Source organism: Ornithorhynchus anatinus, chromosome 4, assembly GCF_004115215.2.
Source record: "Ornithorhynchus anatinus isolate Pmale09 chromosome 4, mOrnAna1.pri.v4, whole genome shotgun sequence".
Lineage (NCBI taxonomy): Eukaryota > Metazoa > Chordata > Mammalia > Monotremata > Ornithorhynchidae > Ornithorhynchus > Ornithorhynchus anatinus.
In genome coordinates, this window is record NC_041731.1 from 80,459,353 (window position 1) to 80,481,079 (window position 21,727).

Sequence of the window (21,727 nt, forward strand, 5' to 3'; positions counted from 1 at the left end):
TATTGGAGCTCAGAGAGAACAACATCCAGCAAAAGAGAAAAATGATAGAGCAGCCACACTGAGGAAAGGGAGTCCTCCCGGTGAACTCCATTCACCAAATCCCAAACCCTAAAGCACACCCTCTGACCTCTGCTGACCCCAACAAGATGTCAATTACTAGAGGATTAACACCCTTTTCATTTGACAGTGAACACAACCACTGGATATAAAATAACGTGTGAGCAGTCAGTTGCAGGGGGACAAGAGGTTATACCCAGAGATTCAAGGGGTTATAAAAGAACGTTCCCACCGAGCCCATGGACACACTACACCTTTCCATTTTCCAAGCTAGAAAGGCTGTCTAAGGGGGCATATGGTCACATCTGGAACTTAGACATCGGATTCTCAAGTCATTCAGTTGGTAGGATCATTGATTGTTTATGAACATAACAGTGCCTGGCAAATAAGAAGCACTTAACAAATACCATTTTTTTAAAAAAGACGTTTCATCCATTCCTTTAAAAGTGCAGCACTTTGTAATGGGGAAAAAATCATATTGAAACATTTACTGGGGAGAAAGTTTTCATTTATGCAGGACATGAAGGAGGAGGGACAGTCCTTTCAAGTTCCAAGGGGAAAGAAGGACAGTTGGACCATAATATTTCAGGAAGTTTTGAAAGAAGCAGCATGGCCTAGTGGTGAGAGCATGGGTCTAGGTGTCAAAAGACCTGAGTTCTAATGCCGGCTCGCCACTTGTCTGCTGTGGGACCTTGGACAAGTCACTTAACTTACCTGTGTCTCAGTTTTCTCATCTTTAAAATGGGAATTTTATGCTCTGTGAGGCCAAGGTGGGACAGGAACTGTGTTCAACCCAATTATCTTGTAACTACCCCAGTGCTTAGTACAGTGCCTGACACATAGTAGGCACTTAACAAATACCATAATCATTATCATTATTGTTGTCATCATTATTTTGTCCCCACTATCCCTCAGATCCACTTTATATTTGACTTTCCATTTGAAATGAAATACCTTAGCTGTTCAACTGGGGAATATATAAGGGGTACATATCTTACTGTAAACACCCATAATCTAAGATTTAAAGAGTTAAAATTATAATTTTCATTCAATCTTCCAGGTGCCCTGATTATAGTAATGTAACGGTCTGTGACGCAATAATGCACAGAGTTTTTGAAAAATTCTGCAACCTGAAGAAACTCATTTCAAATATTTTTTAAAAAATGGCATTTCCTCCGATAGTTATTTTAGAAAATCTTTTCTTTAGACTAGAAAAAAAACTTTCCAAGTACTTTAAATAAAAGTATCAGAAGAAAATCATTCTGGTACTGATAGTTGGTGTGAACTCAGGAGGCATGACTAGACTGTTAAAAAAAAAAAAAGAACACATACTGTTGTGTTTGGTTTCAGAATCCTGAAAATAGGTCCACTCAGGTGCTGTGGCGAATGCAAGCACCCAGCTGCATTTATGATGTTTCTAAAAAGGGTCCTTTAAATTTGATCTTTAGGGTCCTTTTCTATAAAAAGAGGATGAATTGCACCTTCAAAGAGATCATTTGGAATAATAATGATGTGCATATTCATCACCTCATTTCTGGCAGTTTGGCCTCTAACAGGAAGTCCTAATTTCTCACTTAGCTCGCAAAAAGTTTGATGGGCTCATCTCTTCTAAACCAGCAAATCCCATACAACATCACAACCATCTCTGTGCCCCATCTCCCTGGACAGGAGGGTGCCCACCCCTCAGTGACTTTATCCAAAGCAGCCCCACTCATGATTTCTCAGTCAGTCCTGGCCCCTTTCCATGTGCTTTGGGAAACAAAGAGTAGAAGGGAAAGAAATTCTTCTGGAAGCAAGAAGTACCAGATTCTCTCCTCATTCAATCAGCATACCTTTCTGTCCCACCCAACAATTGACAAGGTGGCAGTTAGAAGAGTGAGCTGGATGTTGTGCCAGGATTTCAAAACAAGGTCTTAAATACAGGAATTCCAGGTTTCTTCAGCCCCTTCCTTTGTTTGGCTGCTACTAAAGGGAATTATATTGTGACCTATTCAGTGAGAGGCTGGAGGTGGGTCATTATGAGTTCAAGTGCAAAAAAAGTCAGCATTTGCATTTGAATTGATTTTCAGGCACCACACCCAAATAACCAATCAAGAAATGTCTCATTTCACAGGACAGGGGGTGGGAAGAAAATGACTGAATACACTCTTTGAATGTTTAATTAATTTAAATTTCACAGACTGCGCCAGATCTCCCCGCCCCCAGTTTTTCTCACTGGAAAGAGAGTGGGGTTGAGTGATCCATGATGTCCCAGTGTTTAGAAGAGTGGGAACAGCTATGCTAATGATGTTTCCTATTTCATTCTCCTCCGGGGAAGGAGTAATTAATATGGCATTTCATATGGTCCATGGTAATTTTGCAGAAGGCATTAGGCTCTCTTTTCATTTGTTTAAATGTGTCCTACATCTAGTCCCAGAAGATTTCACAGTCATGAAGACTAGAGAGTCTGATTCAGGAGCCCACTGCAACGCCTGTTTAAATAAAAAAAATACAGACCACATCAAGTCTTATATCCCATCTGACCCTCTCTCATTTTTAGATGAACATCAAAATTAACCTTTCATCACATTCCCTGGCTCTTCTCCAGGGAAGGAGAAGGAGAAGGAGATATTAGTCCTTTTTAGGTTTCAGTGAATAGCCATCTTTATCAATGACGGAATAAAGAAGAGGGAACTGAAATGACCGGGAACAAAAGCAATTGCTAATTCTTCTAATACAGTTCTAATAATTCTAATAGAAATTTGCTCTGAGTGCCTTAAAAAAGGTTTCATCCCTTGGTAATATCAACCCAGCTATTCTTGGTGGGTTAGTTAGTGTTAGTGTTACTGACATGCTCAATATTAGTTCAAGGATAAGTAAGGGCCCAAATGAAGGATTGTTGTCATCTGCACAGAACTGAAAACCTATCAGTTGTATTTCTTGAGTGCTTACTGATGCGGAGCACTGAATTAAGTGTTAGGGATAATAAATCAAGGTCCTCAAGAAGTTTACAGTCTAGAAAAGGAGGCTTATTTCTGGGTTCCACTGCCACAGGAGCCATTCTAGAAGCTATCATAGCCCTGAATCTCCCTATTCTCCTCTCCCTGCTCCCTGCAATTGCAGCCCAGTGGATTGATTAGGTAAGAGACCTGACTGATGCAATCAGTTTTGCTGAACCTGTCAGACACTGTTGAACAAATGCTTACACGTATCTTTCAGGTCCAATAGGCTGATATGGAGGCACAGGTTCCCCTGGTCTGTTTTAAACATTTAGTATGAAGCGGCCCCAGAGAGAAAGGGGAGTCAGGATGGAGATACATTTGCTGTCTTTCATAGGACTGTCCAAATTCAAACTTACTCCTAAATAATCTTATCGGATTGTGAGAGTTTCTGATCACTGAAGCACACAGCTGATTAAACGATGTGCATCTTCATATTCACAGCCACGAGAACTCAGGATTGAAAGCCATATGGGCAGTTGAGGATGGGAATCATGCCCTAAACTTTCACACTAGTGCACATACATAGCATTTTGGCTTTTTTACATTCTTTCCCATCTGTCAAAATGGCAGGGAGCCCAATCCCAACTGAATTCATTCTAAAACCCGGGGCGCTGGACAGTGATGGGTTAAATAGATGTTCTGAAGAATGAGTAATAATACTCTTCTGAGAGGTACTTTTCAAGTAAGAGCCATTCAACACTTTTTTAAAAAAAAGTAATAATGTAATTGTCCCCCATTTGCATTTGACGTAAGTCTCTTTCTGGAGAACTGATGTGAATTGCTTTATGCAGATGACTGTGCTCTTGAGGCACCATCCCAAGAAGATATGCAAATTATTGTGAATTTCCTTGCAGATTCAGAACAACACTAGTGACTGGGAAAAGAGCTGATGAAAGCTGATGGTCAGTATTTGTTTACACCTAGGAGCACCTTCATGTATTCAAAAATGTTCATCTGTAAGCCAGGACTTAATGTTCCTGATTCTGCTACTTAGGCAGTTCGCTATTCCATAATGCAAGGATCAAAAAAGGAATGGAAAACAGAATAAAAATAAATCAGTGGGTTTTTCAGCAGACTGTGGTGACAATGAGGCATTGAACCTCACACTAAATTGAAGATCTAAAAGACTACAAGGTTGCCCAATATTCTATAAGCAGGTTTACAAATATAGCCTTCAAATCCTGGCTATAAACTATTAAGTTTAATAGTGACATACCACAAAGGCCAATTTACTCTGAACCATTTTTTAATGGTATTTGTCAGTGCTTACCATGTGCCAGGCACTGTACTAAGTGCTACAGTATTTTCAAGATAATCAGGTTGGAACCAGTCCCACATGGGGCTCTCAGACGCAATCCCCATTTTACAGATACGGTAACTGAGGCACAGAGAAGTTAAGTGACTTGCCCAAGGTCCCACAGCAGATATGTGGTGGAGCCGGGATAAAAACCCATCACCTAGGTCCTCTGACTCCCAGGCTTGTGCTCTTTCAACTAGGCCACTCTGCTTCTCACTAGGCCATATTGCTTCTCTGTTAATATATCTACCCTGGTAGTACCATAACCATCCACCGAAATTTAGGAAAATCCTCATGAGAAAGTAGAAAAACTCCATTGCTTTGTATGATGGATGTGAAAGCTAAACACAGATGATGTAAAAAATAAGAGTTTGCCTGGGGAAATGGCTGGAAAAAAGGGTTCATTTATGAACATTTGTGGGCAAGGAATGTGTCTACCAACTCTGTTGTATTATAGGTGGCTCAGTGGAAAGAGCACGGGCTTCAGAGTCAGAGGTCATGAGTTCTAATCCCAGCTCTGCCACTTGTCAGCTGTGTGAACTTGGGCAAGTCACTTAATTTCTTTATGCCTCAGTTACCTCATCTGTAAAATGGGGATTAAGACTGGGAGCCTCACATGAGACAACTTGGCAACCTTGTATCTACCCCCGTGCTTAGAACAGTGCTCGGCACATAGTAAGCGCTTAACAAATACCAACATTATTATTATTATTATTAATAATGACAAATATCAATATTAACATTATTATACACTCCCAATTTCATAGTACAGTGTAATAGTACGTAGTTCAAGCACTCAATAAATATCGTTGATTGATAATCCACAAATTAACTCTCCCTAGCTTTCTTTTTACCTCAGGTTTTTCTTAAGCAGTGAAAAGTATTGTACTACATGCAAATCTTTTTACAGAGCGGTCTCCACCAGGAACTAATCCCCAAGGACCCAGCACTGCTTCCTAGCAAGCTTGACTTCCTTTCCCTGCTCTCCTCAGGAAACTTCGGCCTGGTAACCAGTAGATGAGATTTTCCCACTATTGGCTGAGGAATAATCTCCTCCCAGACGTCTCCAATAGCTTCGGGGAAGCAGCGTGGCTCAGTGGAAAGAGCCCAGGCTTCGGAGTCAGAGGTCATGGGTTCGACTCCCGGCTGTGCCACTTGTCAGCTGTGTGACTGTGGGCAAGTCACTTAACTTCTCTGTGCCTCAGTTACCTCATCTGTAGATGCGGATTAACTGTGAGCCTCACGTGGGACAACCTGATTACCCTGTACCTACCCCAGTGCTTAGAACAGTGCTCTGCACATAATAAGTGCTTGACAAATACCAACATTATTATTATTATTATTAAATATAGGTGAAACCTGCCCTACTGGCCCATGGGTTTTGTAGTCTGTCCTTCCTTCCCCACAGTCCTCCTGCCAGCCATTTTAAAAGGATTTTCCAAGCACCCTGCCCTGACTATACCTTCGCTCTGTAACGGGAATGCAATCAGAGGAAAGACTTGGTCTCTTTCTATAACCAACTGGCAATCTGATGGGGAAGACCAGCAGATACAAATAATGTTATAATAGTGGGCATAGGATACCATGTTATTCAACCACCCTAGTGAATGAGGAGGCAGTGACATTCACAAGACAACCTCTTGTCTGAGCAATCCTATCAATCAGTCAATGAAAGAAAAGACCACTGTACTAAGTGAGAACAGTGAGAAGCAGCATGGCCTAGTGGCAAGACCACCGGCTTGGGAGGCAGAGTACGTGGGTTCTATTCCTAACTCTGTGACTTAATAATAATAATAATAATAATGGCATTTGTTAAGCGCTTACTATGTGCAAAGCATTGTTCTAAGTGCTGGGGGGATACAAGCTGATCAGGTTGTCCCATGTGGGCTCCCAGTCTTAATCCCCATTTTACAGATGGCGTAACTGAGACCCAGAGAAGTTAAGTGACTTGCCCATAGTCACACAGCTGACAAGCAGCTGAGCTGGGATTTGAACCCATGATCTCTGACTCCCAAGCCCATGCTCTTTCAACTGAGATACGCTGCTTCTCACTTGGCTGTGTGACTTTGGGCAAGTCACGTCACTTCACTTCTCTGGGCCTCAGTTACCTCAACTGTAAAATGGGAATTAAGATTTGAGCCCTATGTGTGACAACCTGATTACTTTGTATCTACCAGTGCTTGCTATCTAGTAAGAGGTTAATAAATACTACAATTATAATTATTATTATTATAAGTGCTGGGCAGACTACAATAGAATAGAGCTGATCAAGAGTTTACTGATTACTTTCTGCTCTTTAGGGATAAGGAAAGTAGACTAAAACCTGTCTATCTCAAAGTTAAAAATGACACACTAGAGAACCTGTGGAGCAATAACAGATTAGTGAATAGAAAGAAATAACTATTGACTCCGCCTCAAAGGAGAAAGGCATTTGACGCACTTTAATCAGTCAAATAGAGAAACAACATTGTGACATTGAGGAGATCTAGGCTGGCTGATGAAAGTAAGCTCATTTTCTGTCAGTGAGACTTGGAAGATGTAGTACTTGCTGAAGCCACTCTATGGGCTGAGCGTTGAATGGACCGTTGGCTCATATGTTTTAAACTCAAACTACCAATACGTGATGCAGACCACTAAGAAGGTTAAACATCAACCTCCTGCAAAAAACAAAACACAACAAAAAAACTTACATGGTGTTCTGAGGCACCACCACAGCAAGTCAATCACACAAAGAAGTGGGAATGGATGCTGCTCAAAAGTACTGGCCATCAACATGAAGGATATGGTCAAAAACGGAAAAAACCCACCAAGACTCGTTTGATGGAGAGGATTCAGAGATGAAAACTTTCCTTGCCACAAAGCAAGAAATGCACAAATAACATATTCCTTTCCTTGTGATTCCAGTGAAAGAGAGGTCTACAAAACCTGTCAGAGGATGTGCAGGCTGAGTTAAAAACAGACAAAGCTGAATAGATCCAGAGATATGCTGATCTCAGTTCACCACTTTGAGGACTTTTACTCATGACCAAATCAAGCAATGAATGATTTGTTACTGAGTACTTACTAAATACTTACTTAGTATTTACTGAGTACTTACTCTGCACAGAGCACTATATTAAGCCCATGAAAGAGTACAATTACTTGGGTAAATACAATTCTTGCTCTAAGTAATTAACAATCTAGCAGGGAAGTCATTCTCTATAGTCTAAAGATCTGTGTAAGTGCTTACAATGGGGAATAGGCTCCTTCAGGGCAGGTATCAAGTATACTTATTCCATTTTCCTGTACTCTCCCAAGTGTTTAGTTCAGTGCTGTGCACAGAGCAAGCACTCAACAAATATCATTGATTGCTTGACATTGATGTTTAAAAAAATAATCTGAGCATCCAGTTGAATGGATTGGAGAGAAAAACATCTAGAGGCTGGGAAGTGTATGAGAAGGCAGATACAGTAGTCAAGTAAGGGTATGACAAATGTTTGTCCAGTGTTGGATATATGGAGAAGAAGGAAAGCAGAGATGATGTAAAGAAAGAACCAACAGGACTCGGTAAAATAATTGAATATGCAGACTAAAAGAGAGAGAGGAGTCAAGAATTTTGGCAAAGTTTCAGAGTTGAAAGACAGGGAGGAAGGTAGCATTGTTAACAATGATGCGGGGGCGGGGAGTTTGCCAAAGTTTCAGAGTTGAAAGACAGGGAGGAAGGTAGCATTGTTAACAATGATGGGGGGAAATAATGGGGGGAGATAATATGGGAGGGGAGATGAGTTCTGGTTTGGACTTGAGCTTGAAGTATCAGTGGGACATCAGAGGCAGGAGTTTTAAGATTGCAGTGGTTATTGAGGTAGGTCTACCTAGGAGTCATGCTCTTACAGATTGGTCTAATATATCCTAAACTGCAGTACTTAAAAGTATGGGTAAAATCATCATCAATACAAACTATGAACAGATCATTAGCACAAGAAGGAGAAATTGGTGCTAATATTGATCTTGGGCTTCTAGGAGGCCAAGATTTGAAATCAGAAAGTAGCCTTAGAAGAATTTGGAGGATTTAGGTTATGTTAACAAGAGTCCACCATAGTGGGAAATACCTGTATCAGAAAACCTAACACCTGGGCCAGGAAGTGTCTTGAGTGATCAGGATTGGATAGGCCAGGCCAAGTAAGGAATCCCCAAGTCTTTGTCTAAATATCTGCAGGACTAGTATGGGCCAAGGGAAGATATTTAAGTTCACAAGAAAGCCAGTAATTCACCTCTGAGACTGCAGAGAATGTGGAGTTGGATGCCTGGAGTTTCAAGAATCAGGAATACTACTAAATACCATATCAAGAATAGATGGTAAAATTTCTGTCTGGAAAATTGTCAGATGAAAATAAAATATTGGAATTTTTTTCTGAATTTCAATTTTACTCCCTCCTTTCTCATCCATACAGGATCAGTGCTTTTTTCATGTTATCAGGTCAACTTTCAAACTTTCTCCTAAAAATCTCCTTATTCCGGTTCTCCTGCAATAAATAAATACCCATTACAATCCTCTACTTCCAAATCTAGGGTTTCAAAGAAGCTCATGGAAAACACTGGGACAGAAAATCAGAAGCGATAAAATGTGTAAATTTAAATCTGAGATCACTTGTAGTATACTTGCTAGATAAGACCACCCATTTTGAATATTTTGAACATGAGCAATTGAAGATTATAATTAATAAATGGCCCTGCGCTTTCATTTCCTAAATAAATATTTCATAAAATGATCACACAAGTTTTTCTTTGCATTCTGTGCCGCTGAGGGTTGGTCAAACACGTTGAATATTCAGCAATAATGAAATCACTGACGCGAAATGGTAATTTTGCCTGCAGTCGTGTTTTCTTAAGGACCCTTCACTATGTAAATACGATAACTTATTTCCATCCTATCCTTGCTGTGTTTTTTCTGAGACTGTCATTTGGAGAGAATTTTGTAGGTTAAATTATGAGGTTTGTGTTGAAGAGTTTGCCTTGTTGGCGGTGTGCACTCTTGCTGAACAGACATAGCTATATACAAACCAAATTTGTGGGGGATTTTATTTCCGGCAAGAACAGTAAATATGGACCTAATTTAAGCTCAGTGCAACATCTGACACAAAATGTGGGAAAACCAAAAGTATGTAGTTCAAATTGGAGCCTGAACTTTGGCTGAAAAAACTTGAGAAGCCTAAAGTTTGTGAAAAGGACACATAGAATCTGCGAATATCCAGCAAAACAGCTCCAGCTTACAAAGATGGAGTTTAAAAAATACTCGTTAAATATTACATAGGTTTTCCTGAAAGATTATTTCTACGACTAAGTGCATTCTCTGGATTAGTGAAATGGGACTGCAATGGTGAGAAAAGTATAGTTTGTTCCCTGTGACATTTATTATTCTGGATATCCCAGACATGACCTGCAGACCAGTAATGTGTTTGTTTAATAAAAAAAATTAGTACCTAAGATCTCTGACAAATTGCTTCGTTTCGTACACACAAAAAGACAATAATGTTGCCAGAAAAATCTCGCTCCCATAATTCTGGGCATTCAGTGAATCAATGAATCAATGGTATTTATTGAGCATTTACCTTTTTTATGGTATTTCTTAAACACTATGTGCTAGACATTGTTTTAAACACTGGAGTAGATACAAGGTAATCAGGTTGGATACAGTGTCCAACTCTGAGTAGAGCCTTGCACTAAGTTCTGGAAAAGTACAATATGATGGCATTGGTAGGTATATTCCCTGCCCACAGCAAGCTTACAGTCTAGAGCGGGAGACAGTAATGTAAATAATTTAAAGGATATAATTTACAGATATATACGTGAGTGCTGTGGAGCTGGAGATGGGCTGAATACTACTCTGACATCACAAGTGTGTTGGGTAGGTACGATACTTTGCACATAATAAGCACTCAATAAATACCAATGATTGACTGATATCCCGCACTACTAGCTTACTGATGTCATTTAGTCCTGGAAGGTGGTGGGGCTACTTTTTGATTCTGGGTGCTGTGGTGGACTTTGGGTGAGGTACTGAGGGCTAGAGAATCAACAGGATAGCATGGGCGGAAAAGCAGGAGGGAAAGGAAGAAAAAAAAGAAAATTGGGAGGCAGGCAGGAAGGAAAGAAAATGAAAGAAAAGTGGTTGACAGGGAGGGAGAGGGAAGGAGAAGAGAGAGGGAGAGGGATGCTTTCCAATAGGCCACACCGTGTCTCTGTAAATGCTTAACAAATACTGTATAATTACTATTATTAGGATAAAATCAGATGTGAGGCTACTGTTGAGGAATTAGGGCTGAATTCCACTAAAGATAATCTTCCCTAGCCCATGGAATAACCCAGGAGAACAACACTTAATGGACCTTGAAGATACTTGATCCCCACACTGAAGGGACAAGAAATGGATTGTTGCCCTCGGCCACCAATATAAATTCCAATTCCTCCGACAGGTGTCTGTGGGTCTGCTAATGGATCCTCACCAAAAATGTCAGCCCAGACTCTGTATGAGTAGTGTTCCAGAGGCTCTTGCATGGAGATTGCTAATGAGGTTAGGTGGGGAGTTGTCCGGAGTAATAAAGTAGTCAGTAAGGTCACTTGCTGTGTGACCTTGGGCAAGTCATTTCTCTGTGCTTCAGTTCCCTTATCTGTAAAATGGGGATTGAGAGTGTGAGACCCATTTGGAACAGGGACTGTGTCCGACCTGATTAACTTGTATCTATACCAGCGCTTAGAACAGTGCCTGGCACACACTAAGCACTTGACATGTATCATAATTATTATTAATTATTAGAAGAAGCTTGATCAATGATGGGAAGGGGTTAGCTTTCAGCATCCCTACCGAGAACAGGGACTGTGTCCGACCTGATTAATTTGTATCTATACCAGCGCTTAGAACAGTGCCTGGCACACACTAAGCACTTGACATGTATCATAATTATTATTAATTATTAGAAGAAGCTTGATCAATGATGGGAAGGGGTTAGCTTTCAGCATCCCTACCGAGAAGCAGCGTGGCTCAGTGGAAAGAGCACGGGCTTTGGAGTCAGGGCTCATGAGTTCGAATCCCAGCTCTGCCACTTGTCAGCTGTGTGACTGTGGGCAAGTCACTTAACTTCTCTGTGCCTCAGTTCCCTCATCTGTAAAATGGGGATTAAGACTGTGAGCCCCACGTGGGACAACCTGATTCCCCTGTGTCTACCCCAGCGCTTAGAACAGTGCTCGGCACATAGTAAGCGCTTAACAAATACCAACATTATTATTATTACCTCTGGCCATAGGGAAATATGCAGAAAATGTTTTTTGTGTGTTCCAGGAGTTTAATGAGTGGACTGTTGATTGAACCAAGACCCATAACTATATCTATTTTTCCTAAAAGCCCTTGAAAATATCTTAGGGATGCAAGACCTACCCCTCTCTGGACTCCCAAAGCAAGAACTTGTCAGGCTTTCCTGGCTTGGGGAAGGGTCTATGGTCTGGGAAAGGGCTTCTTAAATGTCTTTAACTGCTAAATTCACTGAAGCACTCCCATGTGACCACAAAGTTCTGGGGCACACTTCAGCACCAACAAACTTGGCATTGCCTGCCAGCATAGAGGAAGTTCAAACACTGTAGGCCATTCAGAAGGACTTTCTTAGTTCTCTTTGTCGAGGAACACAACACTGATAGGGGTGAGTGCAAACAGGAGTTTGTGATGACTCTGGTTGCCCCACTTCCATATTAAATGTCTCACTGAAAATGAGAAAATCCCAACTAGCAGCTCATGAAGCAATTAGCCTCTCACTGGTGGTTTTCTCTTCCTGATCAAATGAAAAACCATAGGCGCTTGGTCAGATTTTAGGGAAAAATACTAGTGAAAATGAATAGACTCCCTCAGATGGTAGGCTTATTGAGGGTGGGGAACATGTATTTTGCTTCTGTTTTACTCTTCCAAGTATTTAGAATATGCAGTGCTTTTCACAGGGTAAGTATTCAGTAAATACCACTGATTGAAGTGATCTGGCTTCAACAATAGATGAAATCTTCCCTTAGAACACATTTGTTTCCTTTTTGTCTATCGGTTGGGAGAAATCACCACCACATGCAGCTTAGTAAAGTCAGTGAAGGAAATTAAATTGCTTTCAGGCTGAAGGATGAAGCCTGCGATGCATTCTAATTTGAGGTAAAATTCCCTTTGAAGTTAAAAAGTGTTTTGCCTATTGAAAAGAATTTGTGACATTGGCCATGTGGAGCTCTAGTTATCTTAGCTAAGTAAAAACATGACTGGTCAGCTATTTCACATTTGTGCAGACTAGATGCCCTCTGCATAGTTTCATCCTCAGACTCTGAAGTTTTTACAAAATGGAAGTGATTTTTCTAGTTGTCTCCTCAGTAGGGGCTTTGTGGGGGGAGGAGAGGCATCTCCTCTCTCACCTGTACTCTCCCTGAATTAAGTAGAAGGAGGATGAAGCATGCATCAGAAACATCCGAGAAGAATGGGGTTTATTTTGAGAATTAGAACTCGATACTTTGATCAGGTTTTAACACTTACCTTTCTTTTTCCTTTACAGCTGCACATAAATTACCGTTTCCATCTCTCTGAGGCACGTAGAAGCATCTGAGATCACTCTTTCTCGCAGGCATGTGCAGACATTTAGTGTCTGACAAGTACAAGCCCAAGGCATTTCCTTAAAAATGTGACTTTCTCGAGAAAGGAAGAGGTGGTGAGAAGACACAGAGGAGGGGTGTTAACTAGGCCGACTTTACTCCGCATCCTTTGCAGGGGGACGTCCCTGAGGCCCTTCCAGCTTCGCTCCCACCACATAGCTGTGTGAAACATGCATCTGTCTGGCTCTCAAATCGTCTGATTGTTTTTCTGTTGACCAGTTCTGAGGGAAAACCCAGGCAAATCTGCCACCCACACCCAAATCTTCTCTGTGAATTATATAAAGAAATTTAGCTCTGTCAGTATTTTCCTTTTCTGCTTTTTTTCTTTTATTTCTAGCCATTGAGATGTATGAAAGAGCTTTGCCATTATCACTTTGGGACTATCAAAACACAACCTTTGCATTGATGCTGCATTTCTTTTCTTTGGCCTGCATTTCACTGATTTCGAAGGGTGCTTCTTGCAGTCGGGAAAGCATTCCCCTTTGAAAGGCATAAAAACATTTTGTTCAGTGAATAGGTAATTGTTCAAGGTCATCTGTTCGTTGTCTTTGTCTTGATTGTTTGAATTAGTAGTTAATAATGGGGCTGAACAGGGAATGAATTATTAGCAGTGGGGCATATTTTGGGGAGTGTCAGGAAATATTATAGGGTAATTAAGGTTACCCAATAGCAAAGCTGTGTTCCCAGCAGATGTCCTGTAATTACTGTGTTTAAAAAGTGTGGGATTTAAACTAAGATTATAGCTTTTATATTGTCTGCCTTTAGAAGTCATATTTGGAATTTATTCAGTTTATTCTCCTGCCCTTTTTCTTTTGTTCTGATTCTGTCACTTAAATTCTGACTTAAACACAAGCCTTTTCTGATGAATTAAAATAAACATCAGCAGATGGTATGCAGGATATGGGTTTAGAAAATCAGAGTGTGGTTGCCTAGAACTTAAAAAGGGCCTGTATTGATAAATAGTCGTACCTACTATTTATTTGTGAGTCATTTCTTTTCCTAGTGCATCGACTGTCTTTGAACCTAAAATAGTCTTAATATGGGTCCTTGGAAAACCAATTCATCGATTTACAATGCGTTTAGCAGGATCTGGAGAAGTCCTTTTTTGGAAGCTTGCTGTGGTCAGGGAATGTGTCTGTTGTGTTATACTCTCCCAAGCAATTAGTACAGTGCCCTGCACACAGTAAGCACTCCATAAATACGATTGATTAATTGGAATATTGTGTCCCATTTAACTTGCTTAACCCCATTTTCTTTGGTCTTTTTTTCAGAAAAAGACCTTGGGTACAAGCAGAATGGTTCAACAGAGGCCTGTTGTAACTGACTGGTTTTACACATTTGGGAAATGTGTAGGAAAGGGGGTTGAGGGAGAATTTGTTCACTCATCCAGGGACTCTGATCTTTACAAATAGACTAAATAGAAAGGATATACTGGGTATGGATTTGTGGCATCCAGGATTCCCAGTATTTGTGGGGATGGCTGGCACTAAAGAGTATTGGAAAGAGTTGCTATCCACTGGATGGTACACATAGGAGGATTTTGGCTATCATTCTGATGTAACCAATCAATGAGTGCTATTTATTGAGCACTTACTATGTGCAGATCCCTCTTCTAAGTACTTAGGAGAGTACAAGTGAATTAGCAGACATGTTCTCTGCCCATAATGAGCTCAGAGTCTAAATCGAAAAAGATCACATCCTCTGGCACTAGAGAAGCAGCATGGCCTAGTGTATAGAGTACAAGACTTGGGAGCCAGGAAACTTGGGTTTTTATCTCTGTTTGGCCACGTGCCTGCTGGGTAAACTTGGTCAAGTCCCTTAGTGTTACTATGCCTCAGTTTCTTCATCTTTAAAGTAGCATCAAATATCTATTGTCCATTCCCCTTAGACTGTACATCCCATATTGGACAGGGACCTGATCCAATGAGATTATTAATTAATCATATTTATTGAGTATTTACTGTTTGATGAACACTTCACTAGTGCTTGGGAGAGTTCAGTTTAACAGAGTTGGTAGAAAAGTTCCATGGCCACAAGGAGTTTGCAGTCTAGAAGGGGAGACAGACGTTAAAAATAAATTACAGATAACCACATAAATGCTGTGGGACTAAGGGTGGGGTGAATAAAGGGTACAAATCTAAATTCAAGGGTGACACATCTGGCGAGGGGATAGGGGAAATGAGGACTTAGATGGGGAAGGCCTCTTGGTGGAGATGTGATTTTATTAAGGCTTTAAATGTGCAGAGAGTGATGGTCTATCAGATATGAAGCGGGAGGGAGTTCCAGGTCAGAGGCAGGAGGTGGGTGAGGGGTCAGTGCCAAGATAGATGAGATTGGGGTACAGTGAATAGGTTGGCATTAGAGGAGCAAAGTGATTGTTCCGGGTTGTGGTACAAAATCAGTGAGATAAGATATGATGGGACAAGGTGACTGAGTGCTTTGAAGACAACAGTGAGGAGTTTTTGGTTGATATGGAAGTGGTGAGCAACTACTGGAGGGTCTTGAGAATTGGGGAAACATGGACTGAATGTTTTGGGTGTTTTTTGTTTTTTTTAGAAATGGTCTGGACAGCAAAGTGAAATATATGGACTGGACTGTGAGCTCGTTGTGGGCAGGGAATATGTCTGATGTTATACTGTACTTTCCCAAGCACTTAGTACAGTGCTTTGCACACAGAAGTGCTCAATAAATATGATTGATAATAAGTGGGGAGAGACAGAAGGCAGGGAGGTCAGCAAGAAGGCTGATGCAGTAGTCAAGTTGGGATAGGTTAAGTGTTTGGATAATCATGGTAGCAGTTTGGAAGGAGTAGAAAGGGCAGATTTTAACAATATTATAAAGGTAAAACTGACAGGATGTGGTGGCAGATTGAATATGTGTGTTGGATGAGAGAGATGAGTTGAGACTCAAGTCTTGTGAGATGGAGAGGATGGTGGTACTGAAATACACTGATGAGAAAGTCAAGGAGAGGAAAGCGTTGGGTGGGAATATAAGGAGTTTTGGACATGTTAAATTTAAAATGTCAGAAGGACATTCAAGTAGAGATGTTCTGAAGGCAGGAGGAAATTTGAGACTGCAGGGAAGGAGAAAGATTATCCTGTATCTACCCTAGCATTCAGTACACTGCTTGGCACCTTTGGAAAATTTTAATGAGTACCATTATTATACATACTATAGAATGAAACACAGTGGTAAACAGTTAAAATGGGTAGCAGTATTTACAGATGATGAAATCTAACCATGGCACTGTTTAGTTGATTATAAAAGTTAACAGTGGAAGGCTATTGGCAGAGAAAAATGTGAACTATTTGGTATTAGGTAGCAGATATGTATAGGCAGGAACCTATTCTTCCTATTCAAAGATGATGAAATCATCAGGGGAATTTTATTAAATATGAGCGATACGAACGATCCATAACAATCTCCAAAGCTGCCTGAAGGATTGTTCCTTGCTATACAACTACTTCAGTCTCTGTAATTTATTTTAATGTCTGCCTCCCCGTGTAGACTGTTAGCTTCCTGTGGATGGGGATCACATCTACCGCCTCTATTATATGTACTTTCCCAAGTGCTTAGTACAGTGCTTTGTAATAGTAAACCTTCAGTAAATATCATTGATTAATTGTTTTCAATACCTACCTGTTCTCCCTCACAGTTGGATTCTGAGTCCCATGTGGGACAGGGACTGACACCTGATTGGATACAAGCTAATCAGGTATCCATCCCAGGGCTTAGAACAGTGCTAGATGCATAGAAAGTAGCAAATACATTATCATTGCTATTATTATTATTATTGTTTCAAAATCCAAAGTGCCTGGCTCTAATTTGGGGTCTTCTCAAAGACTCTGTTGTAGGAGTCCCACCATAAATATTTGTTTTATACCATGCACCTCATCTTCAGCTCCCATCATCAGCTGTCTTTGTGCTCCACCAGACCATCATTTGCTTCACCACTTCCCCACAATTCTTCTGTACATACTCTTTTATGGTTTCACATTTCAGCTCACCCCAGAGGAAGTGCCTGCTATCCTGCTGTCATCCATTCTCCTTACCAGTTTGAATCAGATTTATCCTGTGTTACTTGAATCCTTTCAAATTCAGCCTCTGAGATGAATCAGATGCTCTGCTTATAGTTGTTTCCTTCCAAATCTTATTGATCCCAAGAAAGGCATTTTGTTTATTTTCCAGTGACCTAAAATTCATCACCATTGGAGAGTGCTTGCTCCCTCACTTCCCTGCATTGAAGTCATGTAGAGAAGCAATACAGAATGGAGGAAATGACCTGGGAGGAAACAGAAATATAGGAGCACAGTTAGACACTGCACTAAACGTTTTAGTAGTAGTCCACCGTGAGCTTTCTAAACTCCTTGGCAAGGATAATGGAGCCAGTCTTTCGAAGACATGGAAACATTCTTTCTAATGGGAAATATAATATTTCACCTTTGACCTGACTGTAATTCAATGTGGTAGTGCAGTTTTCTGCATTAGTGAAAAACAGCATTATTATAATTTTTAAAGCCCAATCTTTTCGCTGTTAGAAAAACTTAATGGACAACCAATATATTACATTAATGCCACCTCATATATTTCCCTGTGCAATAAAACAGAAAATTAATTTTTAGCACTTACATGACTTCAGTGTTTAATGAAAAATATTGAACTGCAATTATTTTAAGTGTATCACTAGCGAATTAACAGTTAATCTGACTTGTCTTTGTTTCACCTTCAATTTCCACACCGCAAAAGAAATGTTAAACTTTCAGTTGGTGAATTAGTTGACCCCACTCCAAAGTGGTTTCTCATAAATATTTTGCCCTTCTCCTGGAAACATTATCTGACCTTGTTAATCTCCCAAGTCTGTTTTTACCTCTCTGTCAGCTTGTTCTCAGTCTCCTTCATTGGCTCTTTCTACTTCTCACTCCTGAACCTGAGCCCTTTCAAAACTCTTTTTTCTGGATCCCTGTTTTCCTCATTCTAGCTTGATTCTATTAGGAAGCTCATCTACTCCTATGGCTTCATCTGCCACCTCAGTGCAGCTAACTCCCAAATAGAGTTCTCCATCTTTGACCTCTCACCTACCTTTAAATCTCTCGCACTTCCTCTTGTTTCTGGATTTTCTTCACATGAGGGTTTTGTTGTCAGTTTAGATTCAATGTGGCTATAGTCAAACTCTTCATCTTCCTTCCTAACCCATTCTTAATTTTCCCATCCTCTTGATCCCAGAAGTTCTCAATTTTGGTATCAATTTTGATTCCTTTCTGTCTGTTACCTCTCATAATAGGTCTGTCTCTAAACCCTGATGAGTTTTCTCCACAACATTTCCCTGATGTACCCCTCTGTGCCAAGATGTTAGCTACCTTTCTGAATCAAACCCCCTACTATCTCTTCCCTGGGCTACTGTGTCATTCTCATCACTCACTCCCTGTATCCAGCCTCTCTCATCTTTAGGCTAATTCATTTTCTGTTGCTGAAATCATCACACCATTCTTCCAAAATATTGTCCTTCAGAGGAATTGTTTTTGCAGGTATAGGAGCCCATGAAATTAGGTCTTCCATCCCAGAACTACAGAAAATTGGCCTTTTCCCAACCTCAGTGTGCTCAGACATGCCTCACCAACTCCTGCCCCTCTTTACAGCTTTCTGTACTCTGAACCTATCCCCCTCCATGGGTATTCCAGATTTTATATGACACTTACAGTGTGCAGAGTACCATACTAAGCACTTGGGAGTGTACAATAATAAAGTTGGTAGACACCATCCCTATCCTCAAGGAGCTTACAGTCTAGTAAGGGGAGATGGACACTAAAAATAAAATAGTAATAAGAGAGTGTTGTAAGCATATAAATGCCCAGATGATACAGAAGTGTTGTGAAATGGAAGTTGGGTGAACAATGTGAGGAGATTAGAATTTAGTTCTGAAGGCCTTCTAGAGGAAATGTGATTTCAGAAGGGCTGTGAAGATGGGAAGAGTAGGAGTCTATAGCAAGTGAAGCGGGAGGGAGTTCTAAGTAGGAGGGAGAGTTATGAACAAGTGATGGGTGGAGAGAAAAAGAAGAGAATGAGACACAGTGAGTAGCTTGGTTCGAGAGGAGCAAAGGATGTAAGACGGGGTGTAGAGGTAGAGGCTGAGTATAAGCGTGGAGAAAATTGACTGAATGCCTTAAAGTCAATGACCAGAGGTTTTGGTTTGATGCAACGAGAAGTACATTGGAAAATTTTAAGAAGTGGGGAAAAAAGTGCCAAATGATGTTTTAGAAAATTGATCTACAGTGGAGTAAAGGGGGCAGACTAGAGGCAGGGAGATGTGAGAGGAGGCTGAGGTAATAGTCAAGCTGGGGTAGCAATCAGTGGTATTTACTGAGTGCTTTCTGTGTGCAGAGTATTGTCCTAGGCACCATGTTTCTCCATTCCTCAAGAACCTCCAGTGGTTGCCCATCCACCTCTGTATCAAATGGAAACTCCTTAACATTGGGTTTAAAGCAGTCAATCACCTTGCCCCTTCCTGCCTCATCTCACTACCTTCCTACTACAACCCAGTCCTCACACTTCACTCCTCTAATGCCAATGTACTCACTGTACCTCTAACTCATCTGTCTCAGCACCAACCCATTGTGCACATCCTGCCTCTGTCCTGCAATGCCCTCCCTTCACATATCCAAAAGACAATTACTCTCCCAACCTTCAAAACCTATTTGAAGACACAGATCCTCCAAGAGGCCTTCCCTGACTAAGCCTTCCTTTCCTTTCCTCCAGTTCCCTTCCCTCACCAAGCCCTCCTTTCCTTTACTCCAGTTCTTTTCTGCATAGCCCTGACTCGCTCCCTTTATTCATCTCCCCTCCCAGCACCACAACATTTATATAAACATAAATTTTTATTGACTTTTAGCTCATTTATGTATATATCTATAATTTATTTATTGAAATTACTATCTGTCTCCTCCTCTAGACTGTAAGCTCACTGTGGGCAGGAAATGTGTTCATTATATTGTTATACTGTAGTCTCCCAAGTGTTTATTACAGTGCACTGCACAAAGTAAGAGTTCAATAAATACAATTGGCTGAGGGACTGACTGACATGATACCTGCCCACAAGAGGCTTACAGCAAATGTTTGGACCAACTTGATGGCAGTCTGGATGGAGAGGAAGGGAAGATTCTGAAGACTTGGAGACAACCTGAAGAAAATCAACATGGTCTAGTGGACAGAACACAGGTCTGGGAGTCAGAAAGACCTGAGATCTAACTCTAGCTCTACCACTTATCTGCTGTGTGATGTTGGGCAAATCACTTGACTTCTCGGTGTCTCAGTTACCTCATCAGTAAAATGGGAATTAAGAATGTGAGTCCCATGTGGGACAGGAACCTTGCCCCAACCAGTTTGCTTGTATCCACCCCAGTGCTTAGAAAGGTGCTTGGCACATAGTAAACACTTAAAAACTACAACAATTATTATTATTGTCATTACTATTATTGATTATGAGAGTTGAAAGAGAGAATAGTCGAGAATAATGCCAAGGTTGAGAAACAGAAAGAGTGGCAGTGATATGAAAATTAGTTGGAGGGAAGAATTTGGGAAAGAAGATAAATTCAATTTTGGACATATTGTGCTTGAGGTGCCAACTGAGCACCAGTGTAGAAATGTCCTAGAACCAGGTGGAAACATGAGACTAAAACAGAGAGAGGATGGTTCTAGTGAGGAAGAATTGGGAGAGACTGTAGTTCATTCATTCATTCAATAGTATTTATTGAGCGCTTACTATGTGCAGAGCACTGTACTAAGTGCTTGGAATGAACAAGTCGGCAACAGATAGAGACAGTCCCTGCCGTTTGACGGGCTTACAGTCTAATCGGGGGAGACGGACAGACAAGAACAATGGCAATAAATAGAGTCGAGGGGAAGAACATCTCGTAAAAACAATGGCAACTAAATAGAATCAAGGCGATGTACATTTCATTAACAAAAAAATAGGGTAATGGAAATATATACAGTTGAGCGGACGAGTACAGTGCCGAGGGGATGGGAAGGGAGAGGGGGAGGAGCAGAGGGAAAGGGGGAAAAGAGGGTTTAGCTGCGGAGAGGTGAAGGGGGGGTGGTAGAGGGAGTAGAGGGAGAAGAGGAGCTCAGTCTGGGAAGGCCTCTTGGAGGAGGTGAGTTTTAAGTAGGGTTTTGAAGAGGGGAAGAGAATCAGTTTGGCGGAGGTGAGGAGGGGGGCGTTCCAGGACCGCGGGAGGACGTGGCCCAGGGGTCGACAGCGGGATAGGTGAGACCGAGGGACGGTGAGGAGGTGGGCAGCAGAGGAGTGGAGCATGCGGGGTGGGCGGTAGAAAGAAGGGAGAAGAGGTAGGAAGGAGCAAGGTGATGTAGAGCCTTGAAGCGTAGAGTGAGGAGGTTTTGTTTGTAGTTGAAAACATGAGAGCAGATGAGCTCCCCTAGGAATGCATGTAGATTGAGAATTAGAAGGGGATTCAAAAGCCACTCTTAATCCACCAATCAATTAGTCAATGGGATTTAATGAATGCCTGCCATGTGCAGAGCACTGTTCTCAGTGCTTGGCCGAGCACAACACACAAGAGTTGGTAGACACGATCCCTGTCCTTAGAGTGCTTACAATTAAGAGGCGAGCTTACAATGTTAGCATTTAGCAATGTTAGCATGCTGGAGAAGCAGCGAGGCTTAGTGGAAAGACCATGGACTTGGGAGGCAGAGGAAAAGGGTTCTAATCCCGTCTCTGCCACTTGTCTGCTGT

General features: G+C 41.2%; 1 long non-coding RNA gene across 1 annotated transcript; it reads right to left on the reverse strand.

Moving 5' to 3' along the window:
* Positions 1-8,593: 8,593 nt before the first annotated feature.
* LOC114811297 lies at positions 8,594-17,254 on the reverse strand. The gene is made up of 3 exons (XR_003758969.2): positions 17,034-17,254; positions 12,866-13,014; positions 8,594-8,837 (listed from the first exon to the last, which is right to left on the reverse strand). It is a non-coding gene; the product is annotated as an uncharacterized LOC114811297 (long non-coding RNA).
* Between the last annotated feature and the right edge of the window lie 4,473 nt (positions 17,255-21,727).